The sequence below is a fragment of the Manduca sexta genome, chromosome 8 (genome assembly GCF_014839805.1).
Source record: "Manduca sexta isolate Smith_Timp_Sample1 chromosome 8, JHU_Msex_v1.0, whole genome shotgun sequence".
NCBI classification, from domain to species: Eukaryota; Metazoa; Arthropoda; class Insecta; order Lepidoptera; family Sphingidae; genus Manduca; species Manduca sexta.
The window spans coordinates 6,089,517-6,106,061 of NC_051122.1; the positions used below are offsets into that span (position 1 = coordinate 6,089,517).

Below are 16,545 nucleotides of genomic sequence, written 5' to 3' on the forward strand. Positions count from 1 at the left end.
CTGATAAAAATATTTTCATATTTAATAGTATCATAAACAAACGTGGACATGCATTGAACAGAGAGTAGTTCCAGAGATTAGCAAACAACAAACAAACTTTTCCTTTTTATAATATTAGTATAGATAGCTTTTGCCCGCGGCTCCGCCCGCGTTATAAAGTTTTTCAGGCTAAAGTTTTCCGTTATAAAAGTCACGCTATATATTTTCCCGGAAGCCTGTGTTCTTCCCAGGGTCTCAAACTGTCTCCATACCAAATTTTATCCTAATACGTTGGGTAGTTTTTGAGTTTAACACGTTCAGGCAGACAAATTCAGCGGGGGACTTTGTTTTATAATAAATTTTTGTATAACTTTTTAAGAGGAACAATCCCGTCATACATCATTGTTGCGTAACTTTAACCGTTTACGCAGCGCACGCAACAGAAGCTCTCAAAAATAATATATTTTCCCCGTTTTTACAACATGTTGAAACTGTTACTGCTCTGCTCCTATTGGTCATAGCGTGATGATATATAGCCTATAGCACTCCAGGAACAAAGGGCTATCCAACATAAAAATATTTTTTCAGTTCGAACTGATAGTTCCTGAGATTAGCCATTACTGAACCGCTCCTATTGGGTATAGCGTGCTGATATACAGCACTCCACAAATAAAGAACTATCCAACACAAAAATATTTTTTCAGTTCGAACCGGTAGTTCCTGAGATTAGCCATTACTGCTCCGCTCCTATTGGGTATAGAGTGATGATATATAACCTATAGCACTTCACGAATAAAGAGCTATCCAACACAAAAATATTTTTTCAGTTCGAACCGGTAGTTCCTGAAATTATCCTTTACTGCTCCGCTCCTATTGGGTATAGCGTGATGACATATAACCTCTAGCACGCCACGAACAAAGGGCTATCCAACACAAAAATAATTTTTCAGTTCGAACCGGTAGTTCCTGAGATTAGCCATTTCTGCTCCGCTCCTATTGGGTGTAGCGTGATGATATATAGCCTATAGCACTCCACAAACAAAGGGCTATCCAACACAAAAATAAATTTTCAGTTTGAATCAGTAGTTCCTGAGATTAGAGTGTTCAAACAAACAAACTCTTCAGCTTTATATTATAGTATAGAGTATAGATGTCGCAGTAGTCAAAGTTGCGTTAATGATGAGATGTGTACTCGTCTGCCAAGTTTGAATTTCCCGCCCTCTAAATTCGCCTCCTGGGGCACGGGCCCTGGCTTGCCCCCCCCCCCCCCCAGATCCGGGTCTGACTAAGAGTGTTATAAACGTAAGAGTAAACAAATATAATGAGAAAGCTTCGAACTGCTATGCTATCGGGAGCTACACGTGTTATTGTGAGTCAACCATAAAAGATAGACATATGCTGTCGTGGGATATTTTTTATATAATTTTAAGGCGAACATTTCCGTCATACATGATTTCTGTGTAGCTTTAACCATTAAGGTTGCACACGCGGCGGAAGCTTAAAAATTGGAGTAACTTCTCCCGTTTTCCCAACATTTCCCTTCACTGCTCTGCTCCTATTAATTGTAGCGTGATGAAAAGTATACTATAACCAGCACAGGAGTATGACAAATAATTGTACCAAGTTTCGTTAAAATCCGTCGAGTAGTTTTTGTTTCTATAACGGTTATACAGACAGACAGAAAGACAGACAAAAATTTTACTAATTGCATTTTTGGCATCAGTATCGATCCCTAATCACCCCCTGATAGTTATTTTGGAAATATATTTCATGTACAGAATTGACCTCTCTACAGATTTATTATAAGTATAGAAGATAGATATAGATAGATAGAAGATGAATTTAAGGTACGAGGCATTTAAAATGTAGCAGATATTTCGAACAAAGCACTTGCTTGTAAATACGTTCGTTAATATCATTCATTTCTTTCATATTTTATATTCTATTGTATTTTGTTAAAATACTATACGAGAACAATTTCCGTCTATTATTCCCATGCACTATATTCCAGGTACCTGTAATGTAGATGTGAACATAAATTGAAAATTAATTTTTTTTTTTAGTTAAATTTACGTCAGTTGGATCCTTTTTAAGTCATCATCATTTCAGCCGGGAATCGTCCACTGCTGGACATAGGGCTCCCTCATTGAGCGCCATAGGGAACGGTTCTGGGTCACCCTCATCCATCGAACTGTGGCGATCCTCACCAGGTCGTCGTTCCATCTCGTGGGTAGCCTGCCTACGCTGCGTCTTCCGATTCGTGGTTGCCATTCCAGAACTTTTCCGCCCCAACGGCCATCAGTTCTACGAGCCTTTTTAAGTGTTCCATAATAATTTATTTTAGTCTTGCTTCATTCCTTGCGAATAATATATTTAGGGTATTAGTTTTAGTATAGATTTTAATCTAATCCAGGACCTTCCAAATTATGGAGATTGTGGCAATGTTGGCATTAGATTACAATCATGATTCAAATAATATTTAGAGGATCATATTAATAGCTTTAAAACTCCCAATTTAATATAATAAATTAAAACTGCGAAATTCCTTAACTAAATAATTGTTAAATACTTCCAATACGGTATACTAACTTCATGAACAGCACCGGAATAAATATCAGATCTCATTGCAAAACTACGCAGCATTTTGTAGGTAGATTAAAAATAGACAGAAAGTAAATTCCATCAGCGGGACGAGTGGGCCACATTTTAATATTCAAACGCTATATACATCGGTGTCGCTATGGACTTTATTGACAAATGGGTAGGCATCAAACTACCGCTTAATTTGATGTGCGATAGATACGCAATATCGGCCACACTTGATCGAGTCTCATCTATATTGCTCTGTACTGGATGAAGAATAAAATGTGGAAAAAGTTTGAAGTATATATGTTGCGGGTTTTATAATGGCTTCTGCTGTAAAGAAACTATTTTCTTTACTCTATAAAAGGTTAGTTTAGAATTTAAAGATTAAAACTTGGTGGTTAGAATACCTGGTAACAAGGTGCACGCGGCTCTGCCTTTTATAATAAAATCTTGGATTTTAAGTCCCGCTGCACACTTACACGGGATAAATGAAGCTTGTACGTAAATTCCACTCTTGATCTACCTTTGTGACAAAAATCCAAATACGTTCAGTTGATTTCCGCCTTTACTTATAACTAACACCTCAATATCTTCACAATCTTTTCTTCTTTTAAACAATATTTTGAATGCTATTAGCACACTTCTTCAAAATGTTATTAACATTTCCCAAAATTAAATTATTATTATATTTGTATTAAAGAAACTTGAAAATGCCAAAAACGAATTTCATTTCTCGACATTATAAACCCACTCGAAGAGAATTCGATTAAATATGTCTGTACTGCAGTGTAGAGGAAATGTATATTTTGTGAAAATATTTTATCGCGCCATTCTACTTAACGAGGTACAAAAATTATTTCATATATTTTCAGCGCAGTCACCAGACTTTTTTTTTCACTATTTTTGATTGTTATTCTCACATGGCGAAAAATGCGTGCCATGGTACCTTTGCCTACCCCTTCGGGGATGAAAACGGTTTGAGTGTTTTGTGGAAAATAATCAACAATATACCTAAACTGAAAAAGCTCGCACTATAGTTCATGTAAGCCTTTTAATAAACACAAAGTAGATAATACAATATAAAATATCTTAGTGCTTTCAGTGCAAAAGAAAAACTCTAAACCTACTATTACAGCTGTACGGTGTTTTAAAATACAAAAAAGGTTTTTATTTACAACTAGCTTTTGCTCGCGGCTTCGCCCGCGTGAAGGTGTTTTCCAGGATAAAATTCCACTGTTTGATAAAAGTCTTGCTACATATTTTCCCGGTACTTATAGGTTCAAACTAATTTTATCCCCAATCTATAATTTCAGTTCAATCAGTCGAAAATCTAAGAACATTTATACAAACTTTCATCCCCTATTTTATCCCCTTAAGGGTAGAATTTATCAAAATCCTTTCTTAGGGGATGCCTACGTCATAGTAGCTTTATGCATGTAAAGTCTTAGCCCGATCCGTCCAATGGTTTGGGCTGTTCCTTGATATATCACTGTCAGTCACCTTTGAGTTATATATTATATTAACAACTGAAGTTAGCTAAAATTGAGTTTCTCGAAGCCGACCACTATTTATGTACTATGTATTTTGAGACTATGCAATTTTGTCGCGTTCGCGATTCACTTTCACTTTTGTTGAGTTTCAGAACGCGATATTAGATCCTCCAACGCGCACGCGAATTTGAACTTTATGCAGCGGTAATAAATTACAAATTGACTCTCCATTTTATTTAGAAAACGTTTGTATGGGAAATAGAAAAATGCTGTTTTGAGGATTTTCCCGGCAATTATTCGAATTTTTCTCACCTTTTAAAGCTTCCCTAGACCTCCACGAATAATTCAAGACCAAGATAAGATAAATCCGTTCAGCCGTTCTCGAGTTTTAGCGAGACTAACGAACAGCAATTGATTTTTATATATATAGATGTTACGTTTATGTGACTGGTCATTCAGAATCATTATTTATTTAAAACAAAAATTGTTATATAAAATTTAATATGACGAAATTGTAAAGGCCGAAATATCCATGATTATTAATTATTTTTACGTTTTTCTTTCAACTGCGAGAACTAATCACTAACTAGACGTGAATTTAAATTCTTTACTTGCCAATACTTGTTTAGTTACCCAGATTAAAGGTGAAACAAAATGTATGAAAATGGACCTTGAGGTATCGCCTTAATGCCTTGAATCGTAACAATAATTTTAAGAATTGTTGACAAACAATATAATATTTTGTCTACAGACAATATAAGATTGAATTTAATTGAAAAACAGAATATATATTTTAGCAGCATCGTTAACTAAACCAGATTCCGATTTTTTATGAGAATTTTCACGCACCTAATGGAATTCGACCCCTGTAGGGCAAGAGGGTGGGATCGCGACCCACAAATGTTTTATTTCATCTCATTTCTTTGACTTTGGCATTGAAAATTAGTTCTTTTTTGCTCGTGGTATAGTCGTATTTGCCATAAATTATGCTTACTGGCTAAAAATAAAAGCAACAAATTTTTGTTAGAAACAAACGCTTTGATTACTTTTTATTTTTAAACAATAGCTATTGTGTTAATATAAATCACACTTTCAATAATGAAAATATACTTAAATTTATATTTTTTTCAGAAGTACTTAATATTAGGAATATTCACCCTACGTTAATTATAATAGATTCATCAATTATAAAACTTTTGAAGTACCCTCAGCGGCACAGTTACTAATTACAGGATTCAAATTTTATTTTATTAATGCTTCTATACAATAGAAGTGCGATTTTTTTATTGCTTTGTATGACGAGACGAGCTTGCCGTTCACCTGATGGTAAGCGATCCGACCGCCTATAAACAATAGAAACACCAACCAATACCTTGAATTACGAAGTATTGTTTGGTATTCCACTGCGCTCGCCATCCTGAGACATGGTGTTGTCTTATTATGCTCAGTAGTTACAGTGGTTACAATCTCCTTCAAACCGGAACACAACATTGGCTACACAATGCTGCTTGGCGGCAGAGATAGACATTGCAGTGGTACCTACCTAGGCGTACTCTCACATATTAGAGACCTAACACCAGTAAGTACATTATTGTGTTATTACAATGTTTGTTTTTATATAAAATTTTGCAAAAAACTAATCATTACCCTGCAATACTATGGGTTCTTACTTAAGGTAAAATCTTCCATCCAGACGAAACTTAGTAGAGTTATAACGCTAAAATCTATTTTGTAAACTTACTTGGCAATCGACTCGCGACCAGCTTCGCCAACGATTTGTCATAACGATTCAAGCTTTAATTTATAATGAGAAATTCAGTTCTTGTTATACGGTGAAGTTAATTGCTTCCATTATAATGAAGTGTAGAACTGACCTAGTAAATCTTTGTGAAATCTTGCGAATTTTCAGAATCGATGAAAGATAATATCTATAGTCAGGGAGTCTTATTCTGTTGGGGATGAATACATCTTTTGCAATTAAGGGTGTTCTAATTGTAGGTCAGTTTTTACAACCGTATAGCAAAATAGCGGCGATAGCCTAGTTGGGTGTGGAACGGACTGCCAAGACGAATGTCCGCAGGTTCAAATCCCAAGGGCATACACCTCTGACTTTTCTAAAATCATGTGTGTATTCTTTGTGAATTTATCGTTCGCTTTAACAGTGAAGGAAAACATCGTGAGGAAACCTGCACATCTGAGAAGTTCTCTATAGGAATTTCGAAGGTGTGTGAAGTCTACAAATCCGCACTAGGCCAGCGTGGTGGACTAAGGCCTAATCCCTCTCAGTAGTAGAGGAGACCCGTGCTCAGCAGTGGGCAAGTATATAATACAGTGCTGATATTATTATTTTATTATTATATAGCAAAATAGGGGATTTTTTGCCTCTTTTCCCTATATGGCTAAAGGTGTCCTTCGATTAGAATGCACATAATTGCAAATAGACGGAAAAGGGTCCCTGACTATATAAAATTGTTACTCTGCCAATATAAAATTGCGATTTGAAGGTACGAAATTTATTTTAATAAATTCTAGTTACAATTTAATAAGATCTCTAATTAATAAAATCCCCAGCCTTGTCTAACAGAAGCGAGAAATAACGCTTGTATTTCTTCAATCATATCGATCGTTAGTAATCACAGAACTCGAATTCCAAGTATATTCTGAACAGTTTGAGTCTCGGAAGAAATTCCAACGGCAGTCGGGCTTAATGAAACATAATTTCATCGCTCGAACCGTTGTATTTCGCATAATAACTGCATAGCGAACTAAATTACAGCACAATCACCTTGCAGTAACCATAAAATGTTGCATAAAAATATGAATTCATGCTTACTAACAGTTTCAGTTAGTTAATAGAAATTGCAAGTGGTAATAGCTTGATGAAAAATTACTTAGCCCGTATGAGCTGGGCTGTAAAACTGAGTTATTATATTAGCTTTGGGTTATATTGACTTTTTTAAAATATATAATTCTGGTATACTTTTTAAACAATTGAACTGAACAGACGAGCAAACCGCTCGGGTGGTAAGTCAACTCCCAAAAACAATAGCTACTAATATTAGCTTTAGTCACTGTTGTGTTTCGGTTTTAAGTGCATTGTAGCCAGCGTAACTACTGGACATAATAAGACTTAATACCTCATGTCTTAGGATGGTAAGCGCAGTGGAATACCAAACAATACGTTGTAATTCAAGGTGTTGGATGGTGTTTCTACGGGTTATGGGTGGTCGTATCGCTCACCATCAGGCGAACGGCAAGCTGGTCTTGTCATTTCAAAGCAATAAAAAAAAGATTATTTTGAGGTGGGAATCGAATCGAGAATCATCTCACTTCACAACCGCTCATGTACTGGGGGATATTTGCCGCGACCCTAGGCATACAGCTTAGTGTGTATACCTCTTCGTTATCATTATACATTGAGGAAGATTCCAGTATACCATTTGCAGTTTACCCCTGGTGTTTATTGCAGGGTCCAATGCACAAAAAAAACCAAGTACGTTACCATTAGACGAATAAGGCGATTTGCAAGGGGGTTAAGATGTGCGTGACTATTGGATTACTTCGTTGTAATGGAAGATAGATTGACGATAACGCTCTAATGGCCATATGAAGGTATACGGAGCCATTGGCTTCTAGGACGCGAAGTAATGACGGTTATTATAAAGACCTCCTAGAATGTCCTAAAAACGCGACTCGTAAGACAGTGTCGTTTAATTTTGATGTTAGTTATTGATTGAGAGATCAATGCGTCAGTAACGTGTTTATCAGTCCCAATAAAAGTACATGGATTCGAGTCGTGTAAATTTGTGGCAACAATATAAGCATACTGTTGTCGGTTAGATTAAAATATGTTCGACAAGGTTTGATTTTGTAAGCCCAGAAAGATTTAAAAGACACACTAAAGTGACAAATATCGAATCATGACAAAGTAAATGGAAAAAAAACTTTATAAAACTTTGTTTAAATGTATATAGCAAACTTTACTCACCACAAAGGAAATCTTCGCAATGTTTTCAGAATATCACAAGGCAATGCATATCAGGAAAAGGAAAGAACTGCGTTTGGTTTACAAGTCTGTCAACACTTATTTAACAATGGATGAGTTATCAAAAAAAGGGGATCATAAAAAGCGACATGCAGTTTTTTTAATACAAACATAAATACAAACAAGCAACTCGTCTGATGCTAAGAGACACGATTCCCATAAACAGAAGAACATCATTCGCACGAGTTTACCAAAGCATGATATTGCATTGTATTGTGCTCGTCTTTTGTCAAATTTCATTATAACCAACACTGGTTGCAATGTCAAATTGGTAAGAAGAGATGACATTAAACAATATAGTTAATTATAAACTTCGGGTCGAAAGTTATTTAAACTCATATCACAATTTAATTCTTCTACCTACTCGACCTTGGCAAAATCACCGATAAAACGGTGGAGCCATTTTTTTTTAAAAAGAAGAAGGAGAAGAAGAAGACCGGACATCAGGATCAAATTTATACTTCAAAAGTTATTACCATTTATTGGTAATAAAGAGGTTGTTTTAAAATGTCCGTGTGACAAGATGTCACATCGTCCCTAGATATTATAGAAAATGGTAATAACTGTTGGAGGTCAAATTTGGTCCTGAGGTCCAGTCTATAATTAATTATATCATTCAATGTCTTTGCAATGTCTGCTCTATGTAATATTAGAACTCTATGGTAAGAAGAAAGCAAATTGCTCATGCTATAGTGGGGAATGGTTTGTTTCAACATTCAACAGATTTGCATCTTTAAAGGCGTCACGCATAGTAGTCGTCAGGCGTCATAGCATTATGCCACTTAGTTTTTAGTTTACTGCAAATTGGATGCATTTGCACGTCTAAACATAAAACTGATGGCACAGTCACGTCTTGAATTGTTTTAACGCGGATTGCGTTTCAAAAAATATTACCAAGTATAATGTATGTCATGATGTGAATAAATGGAATTATCGATTTGTGCTCGAAAAATATGATATAGAATCTATTATAATATGAGGGAAATTTACTAAAGATTAAAACATTTTTTAAGGTTTGGTTCGCTAGGAAACATTGTCGCCTACTATATACGTACTTCAAGTTTTTCGCAGTTCATTATCGAGTCAAGCATCAAAACGCACGCATTATTTATTGCGCGGATAATTTACATTTTGCGTGTAATACTAATAAGTCCCTGCTTATTGTAGGGCAGGTACGAATTTAAGAAACAGGAGTATGGATTTGAACCCCGCTCATATTTTCATAACAATTTTTTTTTCAATATTTTGTATTTTATCACGACTGACCCATGAAGTTGTTATAAAAAGTTATAACCAAAAGAAATAAGTAAATTAATTGGCTTCTTATTCATTCACTATAATCGGTAAATGGTTACTGTTCGCGACTTTAACCATTATAACTGTAAAATCCAATGAAATTCAAAATATATAAATTAAGGTTTTAGCACAAATTTTGTATGATAATTAAATTGTAGAACATTGTGACGTGATTTCTAGCTGTCAACAAATATAAAAAAGTAAATTTCCCGTACCGGGAATCGAACCCGAGCCTCCTGGGTGAAAGCCAGGTATCCTAGCCACTAGACCATACGGGAGATACTAGCTACACATAAAATTATCAAGATGTATAAACAACTACATTTTAAGTTCTAATTATTTGTACACCTGTTAAGAGCAATTATTTACATAATAAATTAACATTTACATTTAATTTAAAGGCTGAAACAAAGCGACTTAGCATAAAAATAAGTCGATTTCATGGTAATGTTTATGAAGCTAGACATCTGGAGGCGAGGGTTTTGACTCCTGATATATTTAAAAAAATATTGTAGTGGAGTATGAGAAATATTTCACTGGGTTTGATAATTGATAACGCATAATTTAATGACGCCTGCAAACGAATTGTACTGTCAAATCCATAGCGAAAATTGACCAAAGTGAAGCGTGATTGCCTCGGAGTGCCTTGTACAGCGCGCGCGATACGACACCGCTCGGAGGTCTCGGGTTCGAATCCTGGGTCGGCCTAAGTGATATTAAGTTTTTCTGCTCACTATCAATCCAGAGTGTAAAATTCGTACTCGATATTGCGATAGGCTCGTCCCCTATCACGTCAATCGGACGCAAAGGACATAGCCAACAGTGGATGTAAATTAGCCTCTGCCTGCACTTTGGGAATAAAAAAATGTGAGTGAACGTGTGTGCAAAATAAAGTTTGTTTGAAATACTTACAAACGAGTATTTTTTACTGGTTAATCTACCTTTACCCGTAATTGGCGGTCGGGATTGTTTATAAATATAGATCGTATGTTATTTTGATTACTAAATGACGTTGTCTTTTAGACTCGCCCACTATCACAGTATGGGACGTAACACAGTTGGCGAAAAGTGGGTGCACTGGTTGCGCCTATGCATACCCCTTCAGGGATAAATACGTTATGTGTGTTGTCTTTTAGTCGCCAGGAATATGCCGACAAGTTAGTGCATGCATAGCTTAATCCTGCAAAGCGACTCGTAGCTTAGAGATCGATTTCCAATCGAGTTCAAAATTTTCTGGCATATATTTTATATATTTTCTATGGAAGTTTGTGATCATAGTTGGATTTTTAAATTTAGAAAGTTAACGTATGTAACAGCTGAATAGATTTAAAAATAAGCATGCAGATAAACAGTCCTGGATCAAGACATACGGTCCATTCGCACGTACCACAACTACAGCTTGCAGCGACCAATTGTGGTTGCGCTGTGGAAGCGTTTTGGTTGCGATGTGGTGGATATCGCCCATAAAGTTGAATTCGGCTGCAAAATATGGGTCGTTTGGGTACATCATACAAATTATAATATAGCAGATTACGCCTAAATTGTAACCACAACACAACCACTCCTCTAGCACGTTTTATTGTAGCGTTGTGATGCTTGTGGTACGTGTGAATGGACCCGTAGTCTAGTTTTACACAAAAAGGTAAACAGTGGCGGAGCAAATTGTTTTTAATTATAAACCAAACTAAATAAGTCTAAGTACGTCCCGTGTTTGAAATCAGATTTACTCCAATAGATAGTAGCGTTGGGCGTGGAACGACGAAAGTTACGTTTATTACAGCGATAATTTACAAAACATGTTTCAAAATAATTTACCTAATCGTGATAGTTTTAGTCGTAAATAAATTGTTTTAAGTCTAAAATATTAGTTAAGCTGGTATAATTTTTTGGGGGTTTATTTTCGTAGATGGCTTTCTGATAAAAAAAGATTAAGGGTAGCTAGTGGTAACTATATTTTTACTGTATCAGTAAAATCTTGCTACCCATTATCTGACTACTGGTGACATATCCTAATACCAATAAATAAGCATTTTTATAAATACGTCACTGTTGTCTTATGGAATAATGCCACAATAGAACATAATATTAAATGACCTACAAACCTCATGAACCAATCACTCATCAAATAAATATGAAGAAATAAAAGTACCAACTACATAGGGAAAAACAAATTAAGTATGCATGAAGCCCAAATTATCTCCAATGAATCCTATCAACTAATTCTAAAAATGAGATCATGTAACCTAGCTACGCAACTGGGGCACAAAAATTCTAGATAATTCAAACGAATACTCTAATTCAGCGAGCCGAAACAATCCGGTAGAGAATCCCGGTTCAATTCCGCTAAACGACCCCCCCTCTGTGCCTGTAAGTCCGACTGGCGACCGTTCACGCGAAACTGTGAAGGATATTTACAAACGAAACGGTAAAACTGATACGAATTGATACGAATAATCGCACCGTGTTTTCATTGATTGCTGTGAATTTTTATATGAAGAATTGTTCATCACACATTAAACGGTAGTCAAGTAGCTGCTTAACAGGATTTATGATGGTGCTTTTAATTTATTTATGTATTTGTGAAAAGTTTATATGAATAGACTTTTCCTTCGGCTCCGCCCGCTTTAAAATGTTTTTCCGGAACAAAAGTGTTTTCGAAAATCGGTTTAGTAGTTGCTGAGATTACCGCGTTCAAACACACAAACTCTTTAGCTTTATAATACTAGTATACATTGACATTTACATACTTGAAGGGAACTCACAAGTTTACATAGTAATATTGAATTATATCTGAAGCAATATCAGTCTATCGGGAGACTGATATGATATTACAATTTTTTAAATTAAAATATATTTAGACAATTGTTCGTTTCGCAGGCGTCATGTACGTGTTAATCCTATAGAACTTCCGACATCTCTTTCATCTTCACTCATTGTCCAAATATTTCATCCCCGAGAGTGTATGGATGCACCGACATTGATACATCTCTCACTGTTGGAAGTTGGCACGTTATATCTTCAAATAAACTTAGATGGATTGTCGTTTCGTTTCGAGTTTGCAGTTTTGTGTAGTTCTTTCCAATGTTTGTTAATTTTTGTTGAATTTTCTAGAAATACGATACGTGAAGTATTGTTTACAAACACAATAATTAATATAATTATTTATACTATACAACTTAAAGGGATATCAATATCAGAATTAACTCGTAACTTCTCGAGTTCTTACAATTAATCGTCAACTTAATCAATTCACTCATCAATTAATAGATTAACAAACATTCCAACGATTTGATTACTCCTGTGCAGGATTACAGACAGTGTGAAGGGGATGTTAAAACGCCAGCAGTAGCCAGCGGGTTGTTGGCGCGTATTTGTGACGGGTGGGGCCTCGCAAATTGAATTGTCGGGAGTGGTGCACAGCTCTGAAACCGGCCGCGTCTTTCCACAGCATCGCTTTTCATTTGCCTCTAATTTTAATTGATAGGGTCTTATTCACCTCATTTGATAGAATGTTTGCTTTGGCACTTACATTGTTAGAAGGACTTTATTTTTCTCTGGTTATCTTCAAATGTAATGTTATATATTTATGGGCTTCCTGCCTTACAGCTACATGTATTGTCTTTGCTCGGTTTGAAGCACTGTCGATACATTCAAAAATAGGAAGATGTTTGTAAAATATTTTACCCTTGCATTCTTTTACGGTATTTGAATATTGTACGGCATTTATAAAATCCAACTGCACAGAGCAGTATACACAATTCTTACATAATATTCGTTGTATTTACCAATATTACGAAGAAGGAATGTGTAAGATCGAATTCTTACTATACAGAAACAAATTATGTCCGCATTCATCGTGTACTTTTTCAATTACCAGTAATTGAATTCAAGTCGTATTGCACATAGAGGACGACAAACCATTCACTCGTCGATTGAAATGGCTTTTAATGAATTTTAAATCGTTTATGCGACTAACTGGCGACAATTTGATTATTTTGCGCGCAGGTTAAATGTTGATGATGATATCTGATATTTAGATCGACGATATCAACAATAATTTCAATTCAAATATCGACTAAAATTTAATATTCGAACCTATTGTTATGCATGATTTGTTCAACACGTTGTTTAATTTTCTATAGGCTAGTAAGGTATGTTTTCTATATAATCTTATAGGCATTGTTTATTCACGTATTTTATTAAGTAAACGTGGATTTTTAATATTTAGTTCTGCAAAGAATGTATTTTTATTATGTCTTCATTAAAGTAAATACGTCATTACAAATTGCATTTATGTCCTTTATTTTTGAGCAAAGTTTACATGTATTAAAATATCTTCATAGGTTGTTTAACGCACGACAGCAATAAATAAAAGAAATTCCGAACCCGTCAAAAATCTACGAGGAAAAAACACTGCGAAACGTCCAGGTTTTGTCAGGAGCGCCTTTGAAATCTCCGTGGCCATTATAGGAAACAGGGATAAAAAATCTGCTGTATTGGCTTTTACATCGTCCGCTCCGTTATTTATTGTGTTACGTGAAATATAAAGGTTATTTTTGCCGGATTATCTTATGAACTATATCGTAACTTTATGGTCTGAGGAAAATTCAATATGTATAGTATTTATAATTTAATTGAGGACCTTTTAATTACAAAAAAAAAATAACTGTTGGTTTTTGTAAAAAAAAAAAGATGGAACAATCTTAATTGTGTTATCATTTTTAATTTGACCGCCGATTGTCTGTGAATCAAAATCCTTTTAAATTATTAGTGCAGTGATTTTTGCTGGAAAATTCGACTGGATACCATTGACTCACATAATTCTGGTTGTAACAAGACAAACCGTAGAGTAATGTAACATATTGTCAGTGAAATTTCCGTACGCTAAAAACCCCTTCCAATCCTCATTTACCATAATATCTTTACTTTCCTTCCCATATCTTCTTTTAAATACCAATGGCCTAACAAAACCTACTCCGTTCAACGTCTACAAATTAACCAAACGTAGCAACGTTTCGTTTACAAATAAAATCCGAACCCCTAAAAGATCCAACATGGCCACTTAATGTATTCTCGTCCGTAGACAGCGACTATTGTTTGGCTTCCTACTGCATACCGACTACCGCATGTAAGTGGGTATATGTGTTGATTAATTGCAAGCATCCGGCCGCATTGCCGCTCTGATTGCAGCAAACATTTGTCACTAATGGATGAATCGCTTATTCCTCATAATTCGACGCCGTCATCGATTATTACGATGTTCCGGCTATCTATTATCTCATTTGCTATCCCCCGGTTGAAAGCTGTGAATTCATTGTTTGCTGTATGCTCAACCATTCACTTTGAATTAGATAGCAGTCAATAATATCGGTGTTTATATCGCACCGAATTTGTCAATGTTAGGGGAATTTATTTGCAGTGAATTCATTAACTAAAAAGCAAATGCGGAATCGTTTATGCTGAGATAATGACGATGGTCCAAAGATATAAGCTCAAGTGTAAGATAAAATTCTTCTTAAAAATAAGTTTTTATATTATACTTAAAAACTATCTCGTACAATCAGACACAAATAGCCGAACCAATTCAATACTTCAAATCGTATTCACTTTAAGTTTAATTGATAAATTTTTTCAAAGTTATATGAAAGTAAATCCCTTTTATTTAGCTTTTGTGAAGAAAAAAAGATAAAATAAATAAAAATGTACTTACATAAATTAATTTCGGTTTAGCCTTGTAACGGTATCAAAGGAAGGTGTCTGGGATTGGAAACATGTTAAAAATAACGATCAATGTTATGATTTTATAAAAATACATAAAAAAATATATGGGCTGATAATGAATCTAATATAACTATTGGTGAATATTTTGAAGAAATAAACTAATAGTTATATTTTGTATGTTTTTATTCGTTTAAAGGTGTTTTAAGATTCTATAGATATTTTTTTATCGATATAAATAAAAATGAATCACAAAAATGATCGTACCCACATAATTTGCAAACGACTGCACCAAAATGCATAAATCTTTCTTTTATGCATTCATTATTGTCAGAAAAAGGGTTGTATGAAAAATAAATAAATAAAAAATATTTTGAACAGAAACTCAGAAACTCTCAGATATCAGAAAAGTGAGTGAGCGAATGAGACAGAACACTGTGATACGTTTTCAATATATAGACAAAACTCTGTCAGTTTAAGACAAGACAACATCTTTCGGGTCAGCTTGTTTTAAATAATTTTAGATTATTATTTTGTTGTCTAAATCCATATTATACATACTAAAGTTTTATCCCACAAGCTAACTTGTTGCGAGAATATTAACACAAATGGACATAAAATAAGATTGCTTACTAAACTCATTAGTGATCATTGGCTGAATAAAACAAAACATAGAAGCAGGCCTTATCTAAGGCACTTTTTGTTAAGATGGCAGTAGGTTCACAACGACTCTCATAAAAAGCTTAGACAGACATAAAACCGCGGGCAATGTCGCAGAACGGGGACTTGTGAATAAATAGACGTTTTTTTCCTTTTCTCTTCGCCTATTTAATATTCTCTCCATATCCCACAACTGCGGAAATACTTTCCTTTATTGAGAGACGCTTTAGATCTTTTACGGGGATTAATTTGTCCTCAAATTTTTTTACTAGTTTTTGCACGCGGCTCCGTCCGCGTGTAACTGTTTTCTGGGTTAGAAAGTAGCCTATGTCCTTTCTAGGGCCTCAAAGGCCTGTTCAGACAGGCTGGTGGATGCGGCGGGGTAGTCTGGATTATAATGTATTTCTAGAACTTTTTAAATAGAATAATTCCTTCTTGTTTGTTGCGTAACTTTAAACTTTTACGCAGCGCACGCAACGGAAACTCTCAAAAGGAATATTTTTTTCTCGATTTTACATTTTTCATTGGTGATCAGCTTCTATTGGTCATAGCGTGATGTTGTATAGCTTAAAGTCTTCCTCGCTAAATGGGCTATCCGACACTAAAAAAAAATTTCAATTCGAATCAGTAGCTCCTGAGATGAGCGCGTTCAAACACACATACACACTTTTGAACTAGGTAGACACCTTGAGAGTTGGAACTCACAAGGACAATATGTGACAAATTGTACATCAGGCAAATTTCATCAAAGGAGGCGCAATAAAAAATATT

The 16,545-nt window shown here is 35.1% G+C and overlaps 1 non-coding gene across 1 annotated transcript; it reads right to left on the reverse strand.

Moving 5' to 3' along the window:
• Positions 1-9,602: 9,602 nt before the first annotated feature.
• Positions 9,603-9,674, reverse strand: Trnae-uuc. Its single transcript has one exon. It is a non-coding gene; the product is annotated as a tRNA-Glu (tRNA).
• Positions 9,675-16,545: the final 6,871 nt, after the last annotated feature.